We start from the raw sequence: 27,290 nt of genomic DNA, 5'->3' as shown, positions 1-27,290 counted from the left end.
CTATCCATTGGACCACTTAGCTGCCCCTTGTTAGTCTTTGAATTCTGTCAAATTGCATGTTAGAAATAGATCTGAAATACATTCCTTTTATATGCTAAGGACAAGAAAAGCATTTTCTACAAAATGGCTGTGATGGAGTGTGCATAAAGTTGATACAGGCTAAATTCTAACAGAACAGACTTTCTAATTCAACAAACATACTATGTGCGCAAGATTATGGTATGTTCACAGACAAAACCAAAGCAAATCCAAAAAACTCATTGCCTTCTATTAGTTTTTATTCCACTGGGGAGGGGGGCGGGGAAGTAGGATAAGGATATCATTTGTTTTTCTTTTAAATGTAAAGACAATTTTTAACATTCATTTTTTTACATAAAATTTTGAGTTCCAAATTTTCTCTCTTTCCCTTTTCTCCCTCCTCCCTAAGATGTTAAATTTGATATGTTTTATATATATATATGTATATATATTTATATGCATATATGCATATATCATATATATCTTGTAAACATATTGTCATATTAGTCAGGTTGTGAAAGAAGAAACAGAACGAAAAGAAAAACCCATGAAAAAAATAAAGTGACAATAGTATGCTTCAATCTTCCTTCAGGGTCCAATAGTTCTTTCTCTAAGTGTGAATAGCATTTTTTTAGGATATAACTTGTAAACAGATACATATATAAATGACAGTTGAAGGAGAATTTGCCTACAGCTTTGGAATTAAGCCAAGTTCGCTTCCCTTAAGAGCAGGTTGGTTGAGCTTTGAAGAAAAAACAAGCACTGGAAGGACTAAATGAAATATGCCTCTTTAGGGTGTAGCTAAGGTGGTTTTGTGGTTAGAGCAAGTATTTGTTAACGTGTGACCTTGGGCAAGTCATTTAACTTTTAAAAAAACTTTAAAAATTTTAACCTAATTTTTAGGCTGAATCAATTGAAGGAACGCATTTTTATCCATAAATTAAAAAATAAGAGAATGAACGTTTTCATTTTGGAATAAAAATTTTGCATTAACTAACACTTTGTCCTTCTGTTGCTACGATTGTTTCTAAGAGATTCTCTTGAGGATAAACTTTGAGATAGAGGAGTTCAAATCATTGTATTCTCTCTCAGACCCAATTTCATATAAAAATGGAGATAGTAATAGTAGAAGTCAGAGAATATATGTAAAGTAAGCTGAAACCTTGCAAGTCTGATAAAAATATTATTATTGGGGACGGCTAGGTGGCCCAGTGGATAGAGCACTGGCCCTGGAGTCAGGAGGACCTGAGTTCAAATTCAGCCTCAGACACTTAATAATTACCTAGCTGTGTGGCCTTGGGCAAGCCACTTAACCCCATTTGTCTTGCAAAAACCAAAAAAAAGAAAATCATTTGTATTCTAAAATGAAAATGTATCATCCAGACATTCATTACATATAAATAGATGAATGAATGAATGGTTAAATCGACAGGCAGATACACAGATAACAGAACACTGAATAAAGCCTATTATATTTAGATTTTTGTTGTGTTTAAAAGATAGTGAAATCAATAATGATTTTTAATATAGTAAAAAATTGCTAGTATTTTTAAGATTTACAAAGTGCTAACAATAATATCACCTCATGTGTTCCTCATGGAACCCTGACATTTTCAAATTATTTCAGAAACAAAATCTTGCCAGCTTATATTGGAGAACTTCTTAGTATTATGTGTTCAGACATTAATGAAGGTAGTGTTCAGTCAACTAATATTTAATTAAGCACTATGGTTTTCTTAACATTATTCTCTCCTATAGGTTCTTCCTGACTATCTGACCAGATGCATTTTGGTTTCCTTTGCTGTATCTTCACCCAGATCATATCTGATTAATAGGACTCTGTCCTGGATTTTTCTCGATTTCATTTGATGATCTCATCAGTTGCCATGGATTTAATTAGGACCTCTTTGCTGATGATTTTCCAATCTTCTTATCCAGTCCTAACCTCTCTGCTCATTCAGCTGCTTATTGGACAAGATATACAGTAGATATCTTAAAATAACCATGTCCAAAAGTAAACTCATTATTCCCCCCCCTCAAAATCTCTATTCTTTCAAACTACTCTGTTATTGTTAAGGGTACCAATGGACTCCCTGTCACTCAGGTGTCATCCTTGATTTCTCTTCCCACTCCCTATATCCAATCTAATGTCAATACCTGTTGATCTCACCTTTTCAGTATTTCTCAAATATATCCTCTTCATTCCCCTGATACTGTGACCACTCTGGTGCAGGATAGGTTGGGGTGGGTAGGGTGCCTTATTACTTTACGCTTAGAATATTGCAATAGCCCACTGGTGGATCTGTCCATCTCCCTAAAATCCAGGTCTGTGTCACCCTTTTCCTGCCCAATAAATTCCATGAATTTCTTACAGCTCTAAGATCAAGTATTAAAATCTTCTGATTACTGTCCAAAAAACTTGATAGTATGCCTGCCCTCTTACCTTTCCAGTCTTCTTACATTACCCTCCACTATACTCTGTGATCCAGGGATACTACTTTCTTTACTATTGTTCAAAGAAGACATACCATTTCCTACTCTGAACATATTCACTGGCTTATCTCCCTTGCCTGATCACCTTACTGGTTTCCCTGACTTTTCCTGGCTTGCCCTGGCTAAAATCCCATCTTCTACCAGTCTTTTCCCAACCCCTCTTAATTCTAATACCTTCCTTCTCAATTATTTCCTATTTACCTTGTATTTAGTTTGTTTAAACATAGTTATTTTAGGCGGCACCATAGGTAATATTAGTGCATAGACACAGATTCAGATCCTGTGATGTTAGTAGAAAGAATTATTTTATCTGGGAGCTAGATAACGAGATTAGAATCCTCATTCTGCCACTTCCTCACTATAGTAACAATAAATCTTTTCAAGTGACGGTAGGATGAGTTCCTAGCTTCTTTCCTCTTTTCATCCATCTCTGCAATTAATTTTCAGACCTCCAGTGATTAATTGCATCCCATATTTCCAATCATTTCTGCTTGGATGTTAACCATGTTAATCAGAAGCAGGTTCAGGTCTTGCACCTTCTGCTAGAAGAAAGAATCTTTAAGGCAAGTCAATAAGGTATCTAGAGTGAAAAGAATGATAGTGAGGTCTTTGTCTTGAAGGGACTAGCATGGTGCCAAGCACACTGAGAGTATTCATTGAATGCTTACTGATTGACTTACATAATTTGGTTCCAGTTACACTTAAATAGGTGGACCCCAGACTGAGGGGCAGGCCTACTCAACTTGAAAAATTCAAAAGGAATTGTTTGCCTGGGCAGGGGATGTCTTCTTGGTTTGGAGGATTCCAAGTGGAGGCAACTGGGCAACCAGTTGCCTTGTTCAGGGGGTTCAGTTATGTGGGGACTTCTGGGACTTGGGCATCTGAAATTCTTTGTTTCAGTAAATAAGTTTTAAGCAGATTTGACTTATTTAAAATTATTGTTATGTTTTAACTGGCAGTTTTAACCTGGCTTTTCCTCTGGGATTTATTTATTGATATGGTGCTGATTGGTATCCTTCCCATTTGCTGGCAAAAATTCTCTGGTACTTCTAGGTCTAGGACAATTAGCTTCTTTAGTTCTCACATTTCCTTTGTTTAGGCCGGTACTGGTCTGTTCCTGTAATTACCCTAAAATCTGGTTGCTTAAGGCCATCCCCCAGCCCCCAAAAGGAATTGATGTGTTAATAGAACAAATAGTTTTCAAAGTGCTGTTAATTAAATTTTGTCGGGAATATCTACAGAATTTACTTTGATCATCTGTAGGAGACTGAAGACTCTTTCTCCATCCCTTTGTCCTTGTGATCTTGGTTTCTTGATTGTAAACCTTAAAAATCGAGAGTTAAAATAAAACGACAGAAAATATAGACATGAATTTTTTCTTCTCTGGGATTTACCCTTAACCTATAGGTGATGATCCACTTTTAACCCTACATTTTTAATGTTTGCAGTAGTTTTAGGGTTCACCTTGGTTAGAAAGTAAATTCCTGGATGAATGTTGAAAGCTATCTTTACATATATTTGGAAAAATAAACTAAATTCCTTAATTTAAATTTTAATATTATTTTTGGGAGGGTCTTTGGATCCCCTAAATTTAACATAATTCACACAAGTGCATAATACGTTGTTGTTCAGTCATGTCCTATTTTTTGTGACCTTGTGGACCATGTCATCCATGGGGTTTTTTACACAAAGATATCTGAGTGGTTTGCTATTTGCTTCTGCAGTGGACTAAGGCAAACAGAACTAAAGTGACTAGCCCAGGATCACACAGCTAGTAAGTGTCTGAGGTCCAGTCTGAATTCAGGTCTTCTGAGTTCTATCTACAGCTGCCTAACTATTCATGTTATTATGTTTAGCTAGTTTAACTCTTCTTGACCCCATTTGGGGTTTTCTTGGAAAAGATAATAGAATAGTTTGCTATTTTCTTCTCTAGGAAACTGAGGCAAACAGGGTTATGTGACTTGTCTAGGGTCACACAGCCAATCCATGTCTGGAACTCAGGTCTTCCAGGCTCCAATATATTGAGCCACCTAGCTGCTTTGCATACTACATGCTGTGTGATTAATTGACGGATTGATAGACTCCTATGCCAGAATTCTAGGTGGCACAGTAGATAGAGTCCTGGGTCTGGAATTAGGAAGCCTTGACTTCAAATCTAGGGCTGTATGACCCTGGGCAAGTCTTTTAACCTCTGTCTCTGTTTTTGTTTTTTTTTTTAGGTTTTTGCAAGGCAAATGGGGTTAAGTGGCCTGCCCAAGGCCACACAGCTAGGTAATAATTAAGTGTCTGAGACCGGATTTGAACCCAGGTACTCCTGACTCCAAGGCTGTTGCTTTATCCACTACGCCAGCCTTTATCCACTACGCCTGCCCCCATTTCTTAAATTATAAATGGAATTAGTAATATCACTTATAAGAGGCATCTAGGTGGTGCAGTGGACAGAGCATTGGACTTAGAGTCAGGAGGACCTGAGTTCAGACACTTGATACCTACAAGTTATATGACCTTGGGCAAGTCATTTAATCCCATTGTTCCACAAAAACCAAAATAATAATAATAATAATACTATTTCCTAGGTTATTGTGAAGAACAAATAAGAACGATAAAAGCAACCCTCCTTCAGAATCTAGTAAATTCTATTGAATCCCATGGAATCCCTATCTGCCTTTAAGCAGATCAAAGTGTGCCTCCTGAAAAAAAAATGCTTCTTCATTCCTCCTATTTTCTAATGTCTCAATACCTCCACCAGCAAATAATCCTTTCTTATTCATTTTGCATTTACTTTGTGTATATATATATTTTGTATCAAAACTCAAGGTACAAGTTTCCCTGGTAGATTGTAAAATCCTTGAAGGCTGGAGTGTTCTTATCTCTATATTCTGCTAAACACAGAGTTGGATACCCAATAGGGACATAGCCAGTACTTCATCAAAGGTCCTTGCTCATACAGTGGTTGGATGACCAAATGTAGCATAAATCTGAAAACAGTTGAATTCTAAGAACTAACCTTTCTCACTTTAGGGGAAGGTGGAGTGGTTTAGAGTAATCTATAAAATTGATGGAAAAGCACTGAGACATCTATTCCTGTGGGAGGTATAAATTGGTGCCCTCTCTAGGGAGGCCTTCAAACAAAGACAGGCGACCCCTTCTTAGATATATTTTCATGGGAATTCTTTATCCAGGCTTAATTGCCCTCTGAGATCCATACCAATTCGGAAAATTTTATGAATACTGTGGTAGTCTTTGAATCAGGAAGAAGAGGGTTCAAATGTCAGACCTTAACTAGTTATGTGACAGTAGGGAAATTCACTTAAACTTTCTGAGCTTCAGAAACTACCTCATGAACAAAATAGGATTATTATCATTATAATTTATTTATTTATTTTAGGTAATTGTCCACAGGATCAAATTAAAAAAAAATATATATATATATATATATCTATAAAGAATTTTACGAATCTTAATGCTTTATAATTCTGAGGATTTAGGATGAAAAGTGGTAAGAACAGTGTAAGAACCCTGGTCTTGAAATCAGAAGGCTTCTCCAATCCTGAAGGTCTCCACACTATCCCTATGGCATATAAGTGCTGAAGTAGAAGATACCTTTGGCATTCAGACCTAAGTTCAAATCCAGTTTCAGACATTTACTAACTGTGTGAGGTTGAGCAAGTCATTTGCTTGCCTCAATTTCTTCATTTGTAAAATGGGGCTAAAACAAATCCTAGGGTTGTTGTGAGGATCAAAATGAGATAATAGGTATAAAAAGTGCTTAGCACAATACCTAGAAAAAATCTAGTATTAATTAACACTACTACTATTATCCATTCATTTTCTTGTCTAATTTATAATACATGTGAATTTTGGGGAAATTATATAACATTCTACTTCCCTGCATAGTCTTACTTTTTTAAAAAAAATATTAATTCATATTAATCTTGGCCCACACTATGGCCAAGGGAGGCTTGGGTTGGGACCTATCGTTGGCCAATCAAAGAAAGCCTGAGTGATTTTGGGATTGGTAAACTTCACAATATCTTGTCAGGGTTCAGGGATCAAAGTTTACATTTCCTTTGGGAAGAACACGAGTTGGGGGTGGGGGCAGAGAGAGAGACAGAGGACAGAGACAGAGAGAAGGAGAGATGGAGAAGAGAGAGACAGAGATAAAGAGAGACAGACAGACAGACAAGAGACAGAGAGAGGAGAGAGAGAGAGAGAGAGAGAGAGAGAGAGAGAGAGAGAGAGAGAGAGAAGAAGAAGCAAAAGAAAGTTGTGTGACCCAACTGAATTGGATTTAAAGTGTGTATGCGGGTGAGACCGCACGAAGTCTACAGCATCACTTTTTCTTTCTGAGCTATCTCAGTCCACTGGTCTCTCAACCTCAAGTTCTTTTTCTTTTGAAATCTGTCAGTCCATTCTTAACACACACAGTTTGTCCAACTAAAAGAGCATTATCATGACTCCCCCTTGCCTTTGGGATTAAATCTACAATATTTGCCTGGAATGCAAGGTTCTCTACCACCTACCGCTTCCACATTAGATTCATTCAATAACATAAAAGAGGAGAGGCAAATAATAATAATAATAACTTTTATAGTATATTTTAAGATTTGTAAAGCATGTTTTATGTGTTATCTTATTTGACACAAATATTGAATAACTATAAAATGATTATAATTCAGAATGCAATATGATAAAACTGAAAGACAGGCCCATATTGCTATATAGAATATAAGATTCTCTTCTCTAGAAAAAATTCACAGAAGAGGTAACATTTTAAGTGTACCTGAAAGCTAAGTAGGAACCAGGCAGAAGGAATTAGTTAGTGGTGAAGTTATGAGAAATAGATTTGAGATAATCTTTATTTCTAAGTTTATTAATTAATTCAGTGATAAAAATGGTGGAAGATCATTTTTATTATATTCCTTTTTATATTTCATTTTAATATTATAAATATTTTTCAATTATATGTAATGACTTTTTTATTTTTTTAATTTTTTTTGTTTTTGCAAGGCAGTAGAGTTAAGTGACTTGCCTAAGGTCACACAGCTAGGCAATCATTACATTTCAGTTCGAATTTGAATTTAGGTCCTCCTGACTCCAGGGTCAGTGCTCTATCCACTGAACCACCTAGCCGCCCCTACATGTAATAACTTTTTAACATTTGTTTTTTGAGTTCCAAATTTTTTCCATACCTCCCTCCTTGTCTTTCCTTCCCTAAAAAAGAATTTTAAATAATTTATATTTATATACAGTCATGAAAAAGTTTTCATATTAGTCATATTGTGAAAGAAGAACAGACCAAAAGGGGAAAAAGTGAAAATATGTTTTGATCTGTATTCATATACCATCACTTCTTTCTCCGGTTATGAATGGCATTTTCCAACATGAGTCCTTAGAGATTCTCTTGGATCACTATTGCTAAGAAGAGCTAAGTTATTTATTGTAGGTTCATCACACAAGTTGCTTTTACTGTGTACATTGTTCTCCTCTGCTCACTTCACTTTCATAGTTCATATAAGTCCAGGTTTTTCTGAAATATACTTGCTCATCACTTCTCAAAGCATAATAGTATTCCCCTACATTATATGTCACAATTTGTTCAGCCATTTCCTAACTGATAAGCATCATCTCAACTTCCAGTTCTTTGCCACCACATAAAGAGCAGCTAAAAATATTTTTTACACTTGGGTCCCTTTCCCTTTTTTAATGATCTCTTTAGGATACAAAACTAGTAGTGTAGATCAGGTATTCCTAGAAGATAGTTTTGTCAAAAGTTCCAAGGTTAGTGAACACCCAGATAAGGAAATAGTGGTCATAAAGAGTCTAGCTTACTTTACCAGGAACTGGGAAGGTAATAATACATTATTTAATTTTTGGTGTATATGAACTATTTTTTGTCATTATCTATATGTGTGTGTGTGGGGGGGTCTAGCATTGGAAGCTCTGGGTCCAAGGGTAGGGACATTTTAATCACTCTCTTCAAATAACCATTTGTGCTGGAGAGCCCAAATGGAGCTTTTAAGAAGGTAAAGGGACGCGTCCTTTGATAAAGAAGAGAAAGAAAGAATGGGTGAAGATACAGTACAGCAAAATGTTGAGGGTCAAAGGAGAAAATTGAAAATGTTTGTATTGATATCAGTAAAGTCTGATCTTTGGCAGAGTAAGAAGGGTGGAAAGTGTAGACTACGGTTTAAACAAATGAGGAAATCTGTAGTAGTTGAGGGGAATGTGATAGTGTTAATTAGAAAAGAATAAATAATGAATTACCAACCTGGAGGCCCATTTGGGGTCAAACAATGTGGGTTTTCCTGGGAAACAATTAATTAGCCCAGTTTTTTGTTTTTGTTTTTTTCCCAGTTTAGGTCTTGGCAATAGGAGAGCAAGAGGACAAATGGAAATATGAGGAATATTCAGAGTAGGGGACTTGGCTATGTTATTGTTCAATTGTTTCAGTCTGATTCTTTATGACTTCATTTGGGGCTTTCTGGAGTGGTTGGCCATTTCCTTCTGCAACTCATTTTACAGATGAGGAAACTGAGGCAAACTGAGATTGAGTGACTTGCCCAGAGCCACACAGCTGGTCAGTGTCTGAGGTCACATTTGAACTCATCTCTTTCTACCTATCCAGGCCAGGTACTTCATTGCCTTGGCAATATAACTTAAAATGCTTAAACTGATGCACTCTGTAGTTTGAACTCTACAAGGTGAGAATTGTGCCCAGATTTTTACTAGTCTTTTATGACTGATATAGAAAGGAAAGGAACTAGGAAATTGGAATTTCTATACAAGGATAAAAAAAACTTAAGAAAGGAACTACAGTCTATTGTATCATACTAGCAGTGTCAGAAAGCCTGGAATATTTTGCCAGAATGGGTTTTTTGGACTGTTTTTGAGGATTTTTTTCTTTTTTAGGTTTTTGCAAGGCAAATGGGGTTAAGTGGCTAATTATTAAGTGTCTGAGGTCGGATTTGAACCCAGGTACTCCTGACTCCAAGGCCGGTGCTTTATCCACTACGCCACCGGCCCCCCTGAGGATGTTTTTTGACATGCATTATATCTACCTGGAATGCAGGAAGATATAAAGGAAACCTGCCACTTGGGGTGAGGGAAAAGTCCTGTGTAAGTAAAGCTACAGTCTAGACCTCTTCCTCCTCTCCCATTCATTCTCTCATCACACCCTTTTTAATGTTCAATTTACTGAGAGGAGGAATCCTGACTCATCTCAAGAAACTGTATATTTCAGACTAGTGGGAGAGTAACAAAGTTACAGTGTCCAAACAAGAGAGGCAGATGTGAATCCAGATCCTCTATTCCAAATTTTAGCAAATAAATTCCTATGTTGACAAACTCAATGATAACCCTTTATTAACTCTCCTTTCTGACTTCTCCCTTCACTCAAAGTCGTACCTAGGAGAATCTGTTTTGACCTATAATTTATAATTTTAAAGCTACTGGAATACTTTAATCAGGCATTTCTTTTGACAGAACTAGTTTCAATTGTCTGGGCAAAAGAACAGTGATGAAGAATTCTGACAGGGAGGCAAAGGGCATACATTTTTTGGATAGAAAATGGGAATCTGTTTTGCTTGACTATGCATATTTGTTACAAAAGATTTGGTTTTTTATTTTTTTTTTCTCAAGGGCAGCATGAAAGGGAGATAGTCCTCCAAAAAAAAGAATAGAAAAAGAAAAAAGATCATTGAAATACCTTTTAAAATAATTCACATAAGAGAATAGGACAGAGACACAGACAAGTTAAACAGCTTTGCCAGTTACATATTAAATTTATTGTATATTTTTAAATCACGAGCAATATACATAATAGAAATTTGCATGTTCATAGACAATCTTTTTCTTTTTAATATGTCTCCTGAAATGCCCTTTTTAATCTTCTAAATTCAGAATACAGATAAATACATTAAGTGGAAAAAAAATATCAAATTGTCTGGGTAGTAAGCCAGTGGTTTTCAAAAATTCAATCCCTAGAAAATACACAGTTATATGGTAGGACTTCTCCAAGAGTCTTTTTTTTTTCTTTTTGTGTAAAGAAAATTGTCCTAGAAAGAAAACTGTGACTACATTTTATTATAAATAAACTGACCTTAAGTCCTATATTTTCCAATTAATTTACAACTTAAAAAAATTAATTATTTTTTTTTTTAGTCTTTGCAAAATGAATAACATAGGATTATAGATCTAGGTCTAGAAAGGCCCTCATTTGATAGGTAAGTAAGCTGAGTTTCTTTGTTCAATATACTCCGAGTTTTGTTTTGGAAAATATAGTCAATGTAATATGGACTATAATTTTACATTGACTCTGTTGTTTAATTGATGTAAGTACTCCCTTCTATGATAGGATCAACATCTACCAGGTTTCCTTTCCCTCATACACGTATATGTATTAGGCTAGATTTTCTCAATAAGGAGACAGAGCCAGGACTTGATGGGTCCAGGAATGGGCTGAGGCTCAAATCCCTTGATGCAGCACCCTGGTGACTTAAGGTCTGGCATCAAAGGTCCCAATTACCCAGGGTCAGTGCCCTTCAGATTTGATGGATGCCCAATGTAACTACATCTTGCTTCTTATCAAGATGAATTTCCATTTGGAGATGAGGGTGTTTGTCTATCCTAGCTAAGTACTACAAATATATCCTTACTAAGGTAAATCTAAATAAACCTCTTTTTGATTAACTATTAAATGACTGAAATGCCTCATTTTGTTCCAAAAAAGATGCTAGAACTAGACCTGCTTCTAAGACCCTCTAATAATGAGGATCATAATCTATCTCCATATTCTTTTTCTATGTAATTTTTGTCCATATCCTACCATAAATTCTTTAGAGAAGATCAATACAACATGTAGAACTCTTCTTCTAGGTTTTGTAACCATCATTTTGTGACTGGCAACCCAGCACCAGGGCTGTCCATCTATATTAATTGTTACTCTTGCCTTTGGTCTAGTGACCTTTGGTCCACCAATTCTGGGGCACCCTACATAGCTGTCATAATAGTTCTATCCTTTCACTATCCTTTCCTCACATTTTAGGATTGCCTAATTAACCTATCAGGACTTGAGTCCCATACCTCCTTTACCATCACCCAGGGCTACCCTCTTCCCTACATTGAAGAGGCCATGATGAACTTCCTTGTTCCTCAAGGGGACTACTTGGATCCTATTTTAGCCTGGATTGGAGCCCCCCTCCCCATATTGTGAAATTTCTGGTGTTATCCTCAAACTGAGTATAATACATATTAATGGCATCTTTTTCCTTACCTGAACTGTTTCTGGCTCTTAGAATGATTGCTTCACCAGCTTCTTGCCTTTGAAATTCTTGCTATTCCTTAAGCATTTCATGGGAATTCTCCTTGACATCCCCAAAGGATGGTATTACCCAGCAGTTCCTCCCCCCTGACCTCCTAACTAGAGCATGCAAAGGTGCCATCAACTCATCTTTTCTGATCACCTATCTTCTGGATGACATATTTTATATAACTTCCAGTTCACAAGAATATGGCAACATGCTGCTTTGATCTATCTAAACCAGTCCTAGGTCTCTATATTACCCATTAGCATCTACAATTATGATTTTTCAGAGATTGCAGTGTTATAGTAGTTAGTAGCTGTCTAACATTATGAGGAGAGGACTGATGTTAAAAAGACAGGTATTTGTGTTAGTAAGCAAGCTGAGATTATTGTAAGCATCACAGTTTCCCACCTGGCCCCTCTTGAGTTCTGTTTCAGTTCATTGCTCATCTGTAGAATGCTCTGTCATATTCATTGTCATTATGGCTTATAAGGGGCCCAGGATCCTAATAGAATCTTCCAGTAACATTCATGGTCTCTCAAAGGAGATCAGGCTAACAACCCATAAATGAAAAAACAAATGAACAATAAATAAGCTCATTACCAAGCCTGTGAGATGCAGTCTGTCAGCTGGTCCATGAACCATAGCCAAACCTTTGTCTCTCTTATGTTGCCTTACATTAGTATTATTCATTTGTATATTTTGTCTCATCTTTGAGATTATAAGATCCTCAAGAGCAATGAATGTGCTTTGTATTTAGGTATCCCTAACAGTGCCTGCCAGCACAGGGTTCAACTGTAACTAAACGGAGTTGGTTAGAGCAGCTAAAGAGTCCTGAGGGTTATCATCACAAGTTCAGGGATACTTTATATGACCATGCCTCATATCTTATGAGTTTCTCCATACTGAGTAAGAATTGCATCTGTTTGGATCAGATCCATTTGTTAAGTACCAACATGCACAAAAATGACTAGCATTCTCCTATACCTTTGATTTCTTTTCTGTCTTCTCCAGACTTGGCAAAGTGCTCTGTTCTCTCTACAGACTTAAGGGCTTGCGCAATCTGCAGGAACAATCACCCATTGATAAGAACAGTAATTAAGAACTTTATCAGTTATAAATTTCTATCCTCAAACCCAGTAGTTGTTACTACTTCAAATACCATATGGGATTTCCTGGAAAAGTGTAAAGGAATCTTAATGGTTAATCCAGGATTATCACTTCCTTCATGGAAACAAAATAATGGAATAATGCCGAGGAAACCTAAGGACTTTATGTATAACTCTAGCCACCTGATTCCTGTCACCATCCTCCTTTGGATACTCTGCCAGGAAAGGCTTGGAAGGTGAGAGGTAGGGGAAAGATGCGAAAGATAGGGTTGTTTTTCAGCTTAAACTGATAATGATGTTTCCACTTTAAAGTGAAAAGCATTCTGGGTTTGGAGTTTAAGCCTTAGCTCTGCCAATTATCTGGGTGACCTCATGTTAGATATAACCTCTCTGGGACTCAGATCCTCATCCCTAAATTGAAAGGACTGGACTAAATGACAACTGAGGTCCCTTTCAGCTTTAAACCTAGGATCAGAATCATAGGATTTTAAGTCAGAAGGAATGATAGGACTTTCATTAATCATTAATTACTAAGATTTCCCCTTTTCCTTCAATATGAATTAGTTTTCTCTTAAAGGCAACAAAGGTAACTGTGGTACTTGATTGGCACCTGTTTCCCTTGACAGATTGCTGGTCACCCAAGGACATAAAAATGCCCCTCATAGAACTTTCTGTTTTGGTGGATTTCTGAAGACCATGCAAGTTACAATATTGACTTGCACTACTGACACACACACCTGGAGATGAACTGCTGCAATGCCCTTACTGCCATATGCTTCATTAGAGAAAAGTAAACTTCCTCTTGTTTACTGTTCAGTCACTTGTGAGTGAATGAACCAAGTCTCATCTCAACATGGAACCAGAATAGGGTGCTCAGTGCACTGACCATTAACAGAGGCACCTTTCATTTTATTGTACTGTCAACTGCAATAGACCCCTGCAGACCCTAATGATCTGGGCAAGTCATCTAAGTTGTTTAAATATTAAAAGATAGTTGCTAAAAGGTCAGTTATATTGTTTAGAACTCAGAGGTTAGGTTGATCCACTTCTGAAAGCCTCAATACAGAAAAGATCTGAAATTAAGGTAAAGTGATGTTTCTGGGCAACAAGTTGGCATAGTGGGTAGACCACTGGCCCTGGAGTCAGGAAGAATAAGATTTCAGGAATGGTATAAACCCTAATTCCTTGCCAGAGTATTTGCTTCAGTCAAATTTAATTAAACAAATTAAACAAATACAAATTAATCAAATGCTGAGATACATAAGCAAAAGCAAAAAAAAAAATCAGCATCTTTGCCCTCAAAGACCTTACATTCTATATGTCTACATGGTGGAGACAGATAAGTGAACAGAAGTTAATTGAAGAATCACACAGTCACATGGACTAGTCTTTGGCAGGATGGTCAGTGTTCCTATAGAGAAGATGAAGAGCCTCGTTGAATGGTTGAAGAACCCTTGTAAGCAACTGAGGCTCTGTTTTCTTTCTTTTTTGTTTTTTAGGTTTTTTGCAAGGCAAATGGGGTTAAGTGGCTTGCCCGAGGCCACACAGCCAGGTAGCTATTAAGTATCTGAGACTGGATTTGAACCCAGGTACTCCTGACTGCAAGGCTGGTGCTTTATCCACTACTCCACCTAGCCGCCCCAAGGCTCTGTTTTCTTGAAGCTTCCATGGTCAGTCAGTTTCAGGGGTCCCATTGCTGGAGGCAGAGAAGCTCGACTGAGGTTTCTCAAATGAAATAATCAGAGGTTGAAGCAGGCATAAGAGTCCCAGAAGGTTGAATAATAAGGATTGTAGAGGAAGACTTTAAAGGCCAAAGAAACTCTTTGATCTTGGCTGCCATAGAAGGTGCCGGATTGTTAGTAAGAAAAGCAACCCTGGAGAAGATGTTGCTCCTCTAGGCCAATTGCCAGGAGAACAAGGAGGAAATACTATGGACTTTTTTGTGTGACAGTCATCCAGAAATCCATGAAAACTATCTCGATGAAAAAAAGCTCATTTTCTTTGGGTCTGCTGCTCATCATAGAATGTGAAGTTTTAATTGTGGCTGCAATTATATTCTTGGTCAAAGCTTTAAGTTATTACTTTGTAGAAATGATTGCATCCAATAATTTTGTATCCAATATTTTAAAATAAAAATTTCTTATATAAATAAAACCAATGTAGCCAAGATTAGAAGAAATGCAGAAAATTGGGGGAAAATATTCATAGACAATTTCTCAGATAGGATATGATTGGATTGGAGTACTGTTGTAGTGTTAGAAATGATGAGCTGAGGTGATCGAGAGCCACGCGGCCACAGCCTCTGCCGGGCCGGGCCGGGCTGGGCTGGGCTGGGCCGTCGCGGCAGGTTTTCCCCAGAACTGGAATGGACAAACAGCAATCTGAAATTCAGAATTTGAAACTGGATGATTCAATTATAGAAGGAGTAAGCAACCAAGTCCTTGTGGCAGTTGTGATCAGTTTTGCTTTCAAAGCTACACTGATATATATACTTTTAAGACATACAGAGCAAAACATTCACCCTGATAATCAAGAGCTAATCCGGGTGCTTCGGGAACAACTTCAGACAGATCAGGATGCACCTGCTGTTATTCGACAGCAGTTCTACACTGATATGTCCTGTCCAATATGTTTACATCAGGCTTCTCTTCCTATTGAAACAAATTGTGGACATCTTTTTTGTGGTACCTGCATTATTGCATATTGGCAATATGGTTCGTGGCTTAGGGCCATTAGTTGTCCAATCTGCGGACAAACGGTTACCTTAACTCTTACCAGTATTTGGTGAAGAAAATCAGATTCAGAATGTTTCAGAATTGCATCAAGATATTAACGACTATAATTGAAGATTCTCAGGACAACTCAGATCGATTGTGGAAAGGATTATGGATCTGCCCACTTTACTGAGACATGCATTCAGGGAAATGTTTTCAGTTGGGGGCCTTTCCTGGATGTTCCGCATCAGGATTTTACTTTGTTTACTGGGAGCTTTTTTCTATCTGATATCACCCTTGGATTTTGTTCCTGAAGCCTTGTTTGGAATTCTAGGATTTCTAGATGATTTCTTTGTCATCTTTTTATTGCTTATACTCCATCACGTATGGAGAAGTGATAACACAAAGGCTGAACAGATGAAATAAATGAATGTTGCTTGAGCTTATGTTGAAAACCATTCAAGAGAACTATAGCAAAACACTTGAATATCATTTTTTAGATTCAAATACATCTTAGGAAATTTTGCTAACTGGAACTGCATCAGTGTATTGGAGGTTGTAATACTGAAGCTAGATTTAAACATCTAAACCATGTCTATTTGTTCAGGAACTAAATAATATCCTCTGAAAAGGCCACTATATGGAAGGGATTAAGTGAAAAAGGAATATTTTTACATTGTGACTTTTTCTCTCAAAAATAAACCAATTGGCTTTAGAAAGTTATTAAATATGGAATTCATCCACTCCCTTCCCATATGAAATATAGATATTATAAATGAATAATTTTCTTATAGTAAAATGCTACATAAAATTAAAAAAAAAAGAAATGATGAGCTGATTGATTTAGAAAAACATGAAAAGGTTTGAACCTATGAAGGAAGGAAGATGCGATCCACTCTAAGAAAACAGGCAACAAGTTGTGTGGCCTTGGGCAAGCCACTTAACCCCATTTGCCTTGCAAAAACCTAACCCCCCCCCCAAAAAAAACCAGGCAACAAACAGGGAAATAAACAGTCATCTAATGACAAATAAGTACATGAGTGTATATACATGTGTGTTTATATAGATATACATATATGTGTGTGCATATATATACATATATATACATATATATATATATATATATATATATATATATATTGAGGAGAGGTATATATATCCAGAAAGGGTTAAAAAGATAAACTAAAAAAGTACATTGCAGAGAACAGATTACAACCAACAAGGAAACAAAGAAAAGTTGGGAAGCTTTGAAAACAGTGTCTTAATATTTATGTAGGTTTTTCTGGAGATGGAAATTTATTTTTATATTGAATTCTATGTTATGATCTGCTGTATACATGGCAGTGTTTTGTTTTTTCTTTTTCTCATTTTGTATTTGTTTAAAATAAACAAATTTTCAAAATAAAGAAAAATAATTGTTGTCAAACAGATGCTATTCTAAACATATAGAGAGATACTGGGCATGGCCATAAAATGAGACAAGCATTCCTGACTTGTTTATTATAGCCTTCAGGTCTCTTTATCCAAATTCAGTTCAATTTAGTATAGTATTTCAACTTTTCTGGAGGGGAGACTAGAGAATCTAGCTTTATATGCACAAATCTCATTCAGAGATTTAATATTTTTAACTCTTAATTCATATTAACAAATTCATTCATTGAGTACAGTTTTATGTGTATTTTAGATGGTAAGCAACAAAATTCTATCCTGCTTCCTAAGTGAACTTAAAAGTGCAGGAAAATTTTCTAAATGAAAAGAGTTAAAAACTGCGTACAATTCTAGGTAGCTTTGTCACTCTTAAGCACCAATTCACATGCCTCCACCTAGAGGGAGCCAACAGAAGGTTGTTGATACAATCATTTAGGATCTTTTGAGCTACTCTTGATAGAACAACAAACATCTGTTCACAGAACGCAGATGCTTAGGAAGTAATTCTATGTTACAATTAATATAGGGATGGCCTTTTGAAAGTAAAGACTTTAGCAAGAGTGCTCTTTAGTTTGCATCTTTTCCTCTGGCTCATACTTTGTTAAACAAATAGTTCAGAAGAACCCTTTTAACAAAACTGTTCTTCAAGATCTTGCTTGGAAAATTAATAATCCCCAAAGCCTTTAGAAAATGTGTATTATGACACTTTTGGACAGGGCCAGGATGAAAGGAGATAGAGAATAGAATAAATGAGAGTGGGGAGGAATAGAGTGGAGGTACAGCTAGTAATAGCAATGTGGGAAAAATATTGAAGCTACTTCTCTGGTGGACTTATGATGAGGAAAGCAACTCACCCCAGAGACAGAGCCATTGGAATTCTGAACACAGACTGAAGTACATTTTTTTCCTCTCTCTATTCTTGAGGTTTCTTATCTTCTTGGGGGGAGGGAGGTTTATGTTTACTCTTATAACACATTCAATTTCCATCATGTATACATCAATATATATAGCATGGAAACACTATAAAGACTTATCAGACAGCCTTCTGTTTGGGGGAGGGAAGGGGGGTGGGGGAAAATTGTAAAATTCCAAACCTTACAAAAAATGATAAGTAGGTACTACTATTGTATATAATTGGAAAATAAAATGTTAATAAAAAATTTTTTAAAAAAAGAAAATGTATGTTATGGGTGACCTGGGGAAGAAAAAGCTATTTTCTTCATATTAAGTAACTCATGTTCTTCTATTTTGTCTTTTCTCAGACCACAGCACTGATTTTTGATGTTTTTCATAATTTGCAAAGTGGTTTCTTTTCGAAATTGATAAAAAATATTTATTGAACCTCCACTATGTGATTAGAAGCATTGGTTGCAATGAGGCAAGTCTTAAAAATAGAAGACACTAGCCAATCCTCCAGGAACTCTTAGTCAACTCCATTGCTGTTGATATAGAGGGAGAGAACAATGGAATTTATTTGGGTTTCTGAATCATAATCTTGTATTTCAGTGGTGAGTCATCATCTGGGTACCAAAAGTCTATTATTACATTAGCACCATCTTTATGTGTATCAGAGAGGGTTTAGAGTGTCACTGGTACAACCTTCTTAACTTGGGAACTCAGAAGTTTATGAGATTTAATAACTTTATATCCACCTTTAAGCATTTATTTTCTAGAACCCCTGGAGGGAAAGAGCCATACTGTCTTAATGAGTTGTATGGATCTGCCCCCAAGTCAACTGAAAGGGTAGTTCTGCTAACAGAATGAGGATAGGGCTTTTATTGATGCAGGGAACTCTGGTGAAGAAATTCCTAAAAATGTTGACCACTATTTTCTAGTCAGTTGTTTATTTTTGCCCAAATATTAGACCTGTGATAAGACAACCTATGAATATGACTGACACAGATATTCATCGGCATATTTCTACCTGTAACCTTTTTGTAATTTTTCCTGCTCCCCAGTTCACATAAAACTTTTCTCATAAGATATTCTCTCTGTTCTTTCTCTTCTATGATCCAGTTCAGAGATTCTCCCCATTTATACCCCTTTCCTTTTCCCTTCCCCTCCCTCAAAAGAAATATAAAGAAAAGGCATCCTATTCAAACTCTTTGTCCATATTTATGTCCATAATTTTATATCTCTTTGCATAGTTGTTTTGTTCTATAGCCCATGAACCTGCTTTCCCATGGGATTAATTCAAATAAATATTGATACTCCTTCCCCCCAAAAAAAATTAATTGGAGATAGTAGACATCACTAACAAACAGACATCTGGTGAAAGGTTTTTCATAAGGAGCTGGTAATTTGGATGAGCCTTCAAGAAAACGAAGAGAAATAGTACATTCCAGTTACTGGATACTGGACAAAAGCAAGGAGGAAGAAGAAAAAATTCCCAGTTTGAGGACAAACAAGGAAATAAACTGGGCTGAAATATCACATTCATGAAGGAGGTAATTCAAAGTAAATCTGGAAATGTAGATGGAAGCCAGATTGTGGGGGACCTTAACTCTTAGAATGAGGAATTTTGAATTTTGTCCTAAAGGAAAAACTATAGAAGATTTTGAGTAGGTACTGTTTGGAGGGTGGATTGGAGCAGGAGAAAGAATAGAAGCAAAGACACCAATGAAGAGGCTATTTCAATAGTCAGGTGAGATGGGATGAAGGTTGAATTATGGAGGTGGCTGTTTCAGTTTGGGGCAAGAGAGCTATGGAGGTATAATTGGACAGCTTGACCAACTGGTTGGCTTTGGGAAGAATCAAGGATGGCTTTGAAATTGCAAATCTGGGTGACCAGAATCTATGGTAGTCTTCTTGAATGTATAGGGAAGTTTGAAAGACGGGTGGGTATGGATAATAAATTCAGTTTTACACATGTTAGATGTTTAGGGGAAATTCAATTTGAAATGTCCACTGGTTAGCTGGTGGTGCAACCAGAGCTCAGAAGGATAAGAGTTATAGGTATAGATCTAAGAATCACATTTTTAATGTTATTTTGTTTTTTAAATTACATACAAAGATATTTTTTAATCATTTTTGTAAGCTTTTGAGTTTCACATGTTTCCCTTCCCTCCACCCTACCTGTGACAATGAGTAATCTGATATAGGTTATACATGTACAAATCATATTTAACATATTTTCATATTAGTCATGTTATGAAAGAAGAATTAGAACTAAAGAGGAAAAAAGTAAATTTTAAAAAGTGGAAATAGTATGTTTTGGTCTGCATTCAGACTGTTTTTTCTCTGGATGTGGATGGCATTTTTCATCACAAATCTTAGAATTGTCCTTGATCAGAGTCATATTTGGTTTTGATCTGGATGATTAGAAAGATGAAGTGACCCTAATAGACACAGGCAATTTGGGAGAAAAGGAAAGTTTGGAAGGTTAAGAGGGTAAATAATGGTTTTAACAGTGATTTGAGGGGCAGCTAGGTGGCACAGTGGATAGAGTACCAGAGTCAGGAGGACCTGAGTTCAAATCTAGCCTCAGATACATACTACTGTGTGACCTTGGGCAAGTCACTTAACCCTCATTCCCTATAAAAACAAAACAAAACATTGGATTTGTGTTGCCTACTGCACATCTAAGTACAGATATCCAGTGAGTAGTTGTGATCTGGGAATTCATGAAAGAGATTCAGGAAAGATCCACAGGACTCTGAGCCAGGTGGCTAGCACTCAGTACTCTATCCCTTTCTATTTTATTTCAGGGCTCTTTACCTACAAGTACTAGTCAAACACAATGTGTTCCTCCCTCAACTTACCAATCTCCTTTCTTTCCCAGACCCAGTATGCTGTTTTAGTTATTGATCTCCTGCTCTTGAAGAATAGGATAATATGATTATATTAAAACAAAAGAAAAACACTAAATTGAAAGGAATCGATACATTTATCAAAAAACTCAATGTCAAAAAAATTCAATATTCCCTTCTACTCCTACAAAAGAAAAAAAAAAGCAAATCCTCTCAGGTTAAAGTTTTATTTTTATCTTCTCTGCATTAATTACAGTGAATGGTATGTACAACAGGCTTATTAATTCTTGTTCAGAATATTAGATATTTAGCTGGAAAAGAAATGATAAGAGGGGAGGATATGATGCCTATCTTCAAGTATTTGAAGGACTATCATCTGGAGTGGCATTGGACTGGTTCTCTTTGGCCAGAGAGGGCAGAACCTGGAGCAGTCAGTCAGTAAATATTTATTAAGCACCTACTATGTTAGTTTTAGAGATAACCACAAAAAACAGTACTAGCTCTCAAGGAGTGCATAGTCTGATGGGGGAGACATGCCAACAATGTACAAGAAAATTATATCCAGGACAACATGTAAATAATCAATAGAAGGAAGGCACTGGAATTGGGGATGGAAATAAGGTAGTGTTGAAAGGTTTCCTGTAGAAGGTGAGGTGGGGAGTTTAGTTGGGACTTGGACAGTAGACAGCCAGGAGGGAGAAGTCATTTAAGGCTGTTTCCTGGTCTATAAAATGTTCAATTCTGGCTGTAACCATCAAGGTAGATATTCTTGGAAGAGACAGAATTTGGACTAGGGTATTTCTAACAAAGCAAATGGTTTTTAAACACCTAGTTAATTCATGCCTCCATAGGAGCCACCTTTACAATGCTGGGAGCCCTCCCCTGACACCCAGAGAACAGGGAAGTAAGGGTGTCCCTCAAAGCTTCTTGTTTACCCCTATCCCCCCAAACACTTTCTGGGGCTTTCCATTCTGCAGAAGAATCCAAAGCATGGTTTGGAGGCTACAGTTAGTCTCTATGTTCACCCCAGCCACAACCAATCTAATATTACTGACATTTCCCCCAACTGAAACTCCACCAAGGTGAACCCTCTGCATAGGCATCTCTTTTTTCCACTTCTGGTCTTGGGAGAGAGGCTCTTAATCAGCCCCTTCAAGGTGAGACTTGAAAGTTTTTCAAAGTGGGACTGTGTACCTTTCCATTATTCCCCACTCCTTGAGATTGAATTTTAAAGACTCCTTGCTCCAGAACTACTTAAAAGTGTATAAAAAATCCTTACTTCACCAATTTCATAAATTCTCTGAAAAAAAAACCCAATAAAACAACAACACCTCATCCCTCCATACCAGACATTAGGAAAATGTGATTTGGAAACTGATTACTATGTAAGGAATCAAAGATGACACTGAGGCTTCAAATTTGGATAACTGTAAGGATAGTGATGTTCTCAACTATAGGAAGGAAAGGCCTAGGAGGGGTGGCTTTGGAAATAAAGATGAGTTCTCTTTTGACCAGGTTGAATTTGAGATGCCTACAGGACTTCTAGTTGAAAAGTCTTACTGGCAGTCTAGAAGCACTTTGATGGATAGCAAAGACCTGTAAACAAAACTGATCCAGAATAGATGAGAAGGGAAAAGATGTTAAGGGCTCTGGAGCATTGAAGGTGTGATTTCCTGTGTCCACATGTATTTCCTTTGATTGTGCCTCTACAAGAGTACTCTAGTGATCACTATTCCCACAAATGCTTTGTGTAACTTTAGGAAAGCAAGGGAGTTCCAGGTTTATGGGAGGGAATGTTTTTATTAACAATTGTTTTAAGGTCCCTTAACCCCATTGCCTTTCAAAAATAAAAATAAAACAAACCCCCCAAAACTTGTTTTTAAGACTAAAGTCCTAAGAGATGCCTTTGTTTTGAACTAATTGATCAGTTGGTTAACTAATAAACGTAAACACATCTATGGGGGTTCATGAGCTAGAAATGTGCCCATAAAGTACTTTTTTTTTTTTTTTTTGGCTAGGCAATTGAGGTTGAGTGACTTTTCCAGAGTCATAAAGCTAGGAAGTTTTAAGAGTTTGAAGCTGGATTTGAACTCTGGCTGACTCCAGGAGCCAATGCTCTCTATCTACTGTACCATCTAGCCGCCCCCTATAGACTTTGAATTTTGGGGTAGTTGCCCTTCAGTCCCCCACCCTGGTCCCAGCTCTTGAGTTTCAGTTATTGGGAGTAGTCCCACCAAAAGGAATGTATCATGGGCAAAGTTCACTGGGGAAGTGGTTAAGATAAAATAACTGATATAAAAACAAAAGGTAACATGAACACTTCGAATTTTTTTTTATTATTATTTTTGCAAGATAATGGAGTTGAGTGGCTTGCCCAAGGCCACACAGCTAGGTAATTATTAACTGTCTGAGACCAGACTTGAACTCAGGTACTCCTGACTCGAGGACCAGTGCTCTAACCACTGCACCACCACCTAGCTGCCCCTTTTTAAATTTTTATTTTTAAACATTATTGTTCTAAATGTAAAGACTGGCAAATTGCCTTCTGTGGGGGGTGGGGGTGGGGGAAGCAAGATTAGGGGAAAAATTGTAAAACTCAAAATAAATAAAATCCTTAAAAATTATTGTTCTAAAAATACTTTATTGATGGGGCGGCTAGGTGGTGCAGTGGATAAAGCAGTCAGGAGTACCTGGGTTCAAATCCGGTCTCAGACACTTAATAATTATCTAGCTGTGTGGCCTTGGGCAAGCCACTTAAGCCCATTTGCCTTGCAAAAACCTGAAAAAAAAAGAAAATGAAGGACAAAAATACTTTATTGATGTCTTTTTTATTTTATAATTTTGCATAGTATCCCTCCCTTGTGCCCCAAGGGGGAACATCTCAAATGATAAATAATTTCAACACAACTGAATAGATTTAAACAATACATTTTAAAAGTCTGAAACCATAAACATAAAGTGTTCATCCGATGCTGAAGGGTTTAAACAATTATTCTTAACAACATTCCCCAAATACAAACAAGAATTTTTAAAATGCACTATACTTGAAACTGAAAGCTTGATACTTTTAGGGTTTTAAAAGTATATTAAACAAGATGGAAACAAAAAATCTAGTTTTACTTCTGTGACCCTTCTCAATTCCTTTTCTTCTGCATATTTTCTGAATTTTTTCCTGTTTATTATTCCTTAAATAATTTTAGCTAGTATTTATAGATGATTTCTTCTCTGAATGACTTAAATAAGATTTTCCATTATTTCTTCTTGTTCTTCACGTTTGTCATTTCATATATTTCTGTCATTCAAATTATCATTCATGTCATTCCAAATATTTTGAACTTGTCATTCATATATTCATGATTCTTTCTGTACATACTAGATTTGATATATGCATAATGATTGTCCAGTGCTTAATAATCTTTGCTTCCATTATTTTAAATTTCCCACCATTTGTTTAGGCATCAGCCAGTCATTGGAGCCATGATTTATTTTCAATTTTTATTCTCAGTTTTACAATGTTTTTGTAAGAATACTTATTTAAAAATTCAATAACATCATTAGGGTATAATGATAATGGTAGGGTTGTTGAACTACTTTGAAACTCTTACTGTATGATACTCTATTACTTTCTACAAGAACCAAAACAAGTCACAGCCTCATCAGGAGTAAAGTGATCTTATCTCTTTATCTCCAATCAGTATTAATTTGATGTTTTAAAAATGAAATTAATTATTAATAAACAAACCACCATCCTATCTAATTTCTACTCCTTAAAATTATGTCTAAAACAAGGGAAATAATAGTTCCATTGTGCTATGGCCTTGTCAGAATCTGTATTCCTGTGTTCATTTCTGGGTCCCATGTATATGTAAAAGAAGCAGTGACATATTAAAGAGCAACTGGGATAGTGAAAAGGAATTGATGATGTATCCGAGATAAGAAATAAATTGAGGAGCTTGAAGATATCAGAGTGGCCTTCAAATATATGAAATATATATATATATATATATTTATAGATATCATCATTATTTAATCCATTTATTGCATATCCATTTAATCACTTACATATTTTTAAATCAGATATATTTGCTTGGTTTAAATTGCCATTCCTTAAAGTTCAAGCATAGAAGATCAAAAGATTCTGTGTAACTCTAGGGACTAAACCTAGGAGTGACAGATGGATCCTCTAAGGAAGGGAGAGTTTAGTTCAGTATAGAGCCATCCAGAATGGGTGTGCTCCCTCATGAGTTCCTCCATATCATAACATCATGAGATCAAAGACTTAGGTAATCTAGTTTCAACCCCCCCGATTTTATAGATGAGGAAACTGAGGTTTGCCCCAAGATATTATGAAGGGAAGCAACCATTCCTTCCTTCAACAATTTCGAAACAAATATTCATTTAGTATCACTAAAGAAGCTCCAGGTTGGAAAAGACCTCATCTGGAAGTGTTCATGGAGACACCAGATAAGCAGCTCAGCTCCTCTTTGAAGAAATAGTGGTCTAAATATGGCATGATTGGCAGATGAGCCCCTGTCTTAGCTGCTCCTAATGGTGGTTTCTGCAAAATCAGACCTGAGAAATCTGGGATGCCCAGATATATAGTCCTGACTCTGCCAGAAATGGTCTCCCAGACTCTCCACACATCCACCAGAACTTGAAGGACAAACATCATCAATATCATCATCATCATCATCATCACCTAATCCGTTTATTGCATATCCATTTAATCACCTACATGTTTTGAAATCAGATATATTTGCTTGGTTTAAATTGCCATTCCTTAAAGTTCAATCATGAAAATAAGAGAAAAGAATCTTTTATCATTGATAAATGTTAGTTTTCCCATCTTAAAAAGACCACAATGTACCTGAGATCAGGGACCATGCCACAGACTCACAAAATATTTTAGAATTGGATAGAGTTTTAGATATCATCTAGTCTGATATCAGCATTCTGAAAATTTTACTAAAAAGGGACTATTTTGACTTTTTTCTTTTTAAATTAAAAATTAATAGATGTCTGTCTTACTCAAGACCAAAGCAAGAGAGGAAGGGATAAGAGAAAGGGGAAGTGGGGTGATAAGCAGGAGCGAGGATTAAGGGAAGCGGTAGTCAGAAGCAACACAGACTTTAGAGGAAGGACAGGGTCAGACTGTCAATGTGTGAGTGTGTGTGTGTGTGTGTGTGTGTGAAAGAGAGAAACATTAGAAAATAAGATGGAGGAAAATACATAGTACCAATATTTTTTTGCTACATGGCTAATATGGAAATATTTTACATGAGTTTCCATGTACATTATATTATTGGCCTTCTGAAGGAAGGGAGAGAATTTGGAACTCAAAATTTTAAAAAATTGACCACAAAAGTATCAGTACTTTTTTTGTTTTTTTATTTTTTATCTGTTAACATTTTGTTTTCCAATTATGTTCAATAATAATATCTACCTATCATTTTTGTAAGGTTTTGAATTTTACAATTTTTCCCCCACCCTCCCTCCCCCCCCCCCCACAGAAGGCTGTCTTAGTCTTTACATTGTTTCCATGCTATACATTGTTGTAAACTGAATGTGTTATAAGAGTAAATATAAGAGTAAACATATCCCTCCAAGAAGATAAGAAACCTCAAGAATAGAGAGAGAGGAAAAAAAATATACTTCACACTGTGTTCAGATTCCAATGGCTCTGTCTCTGGGGTGAGTTGCTTTCTTTATCCTAAGTCCACCAGAGAAGTTGCTTCAATATTTTTCCCACATTGCTATTACTAGCTGTACCTCCACTCTGTTCCTCCTCACTCTCATTTATTCTATTCTCTCTCTCCTTTCATCCTGGCCCTGTCCAAAAGTGTGTTATAACTGAGTACCCTCTCCCTCGATCATCTCTCTTCTATCACCTATTCCCCCCTCCCCCCATTTCCCCTTATCCCATCCCTTTCTTCTCATTTTTCTCTAGGGTCAGTACAATTTTTTAAAAAATAAAAGAAAAATTCCTCAATAAACAAATCTATTTTTTTCCTTTTACCCTTGTGACAAATTATCATAGTCAAAACAAATCTATTTTGACCATGGCAAAAAAAAAATGCATTCTGTGTTAGGCTCAGGCTTCATCATTAGTCCTTTGAAATCATGGTTACTGCATTGATCAAAGTCCTTAAGGTTTTTCAACATTTTATTTTTACAATATTAATGTTAGTGTATATAAACTGTCCTCCTGATTCAATTCACTTCATATTTTTCCAGCTAATACAAGTCTTCTTAAATTTCTCCAAAACCATCCTTGTGATCATTTTTATGGCATGATAGTATTCTATTACATTCACATTACATCATTTTTCGGCCATTCCCCAATTTATTGGTTTTCCTTTAGTTTCAAGTTCTTTGCCAACACTATAAATACTTTCCACACATGAGTCCTTTGCATCGTTGCGCTCTTTGGAGCATAGGACTGGTAGTATATTTCTGGTAAAGCCTATGCAAATT

General features: G+C 36.4%; 1 protein-coding gene and 1 pseudogene across 1 annotated transcript in view; both read left to right on the top strand.

Annotated features, from left to right (window-relative positions):
* The window catches only part of REST (RE1 silencing transcription factor), a 136,374-nt gene that overhangs the window by 67,894 nt on the left and 41,190 nt on the right, over positions 1-27,290 (top strand). The window lies entirely within an intron of this gene.
* On the top strand, positions 15,284-16,060 carry LOC141516294 (E3 ubiquitin-protein ligase RNF170 pseudogene; annotated as a pseudogene).

Source organism: Macrotis lagotis, chromosome 3 (genome assembly GCF_037893015.1).
Source record: "Macrotis lagotis isolate mMagLag1 chromosome 3, bilby.v1.9.chrom.fasta, whole genome shotgun sequence".
NCBI lineage: Eukaryota > Metazoa > Chordata > Mammalia > Peramelemorphia > Peramelidae > Macrotis > Macrotis lagotis.
Note: the sequence above shows the minus strand (reverse complement) of the source record. Positions and strands in the feature narration are given on the sequence as shown.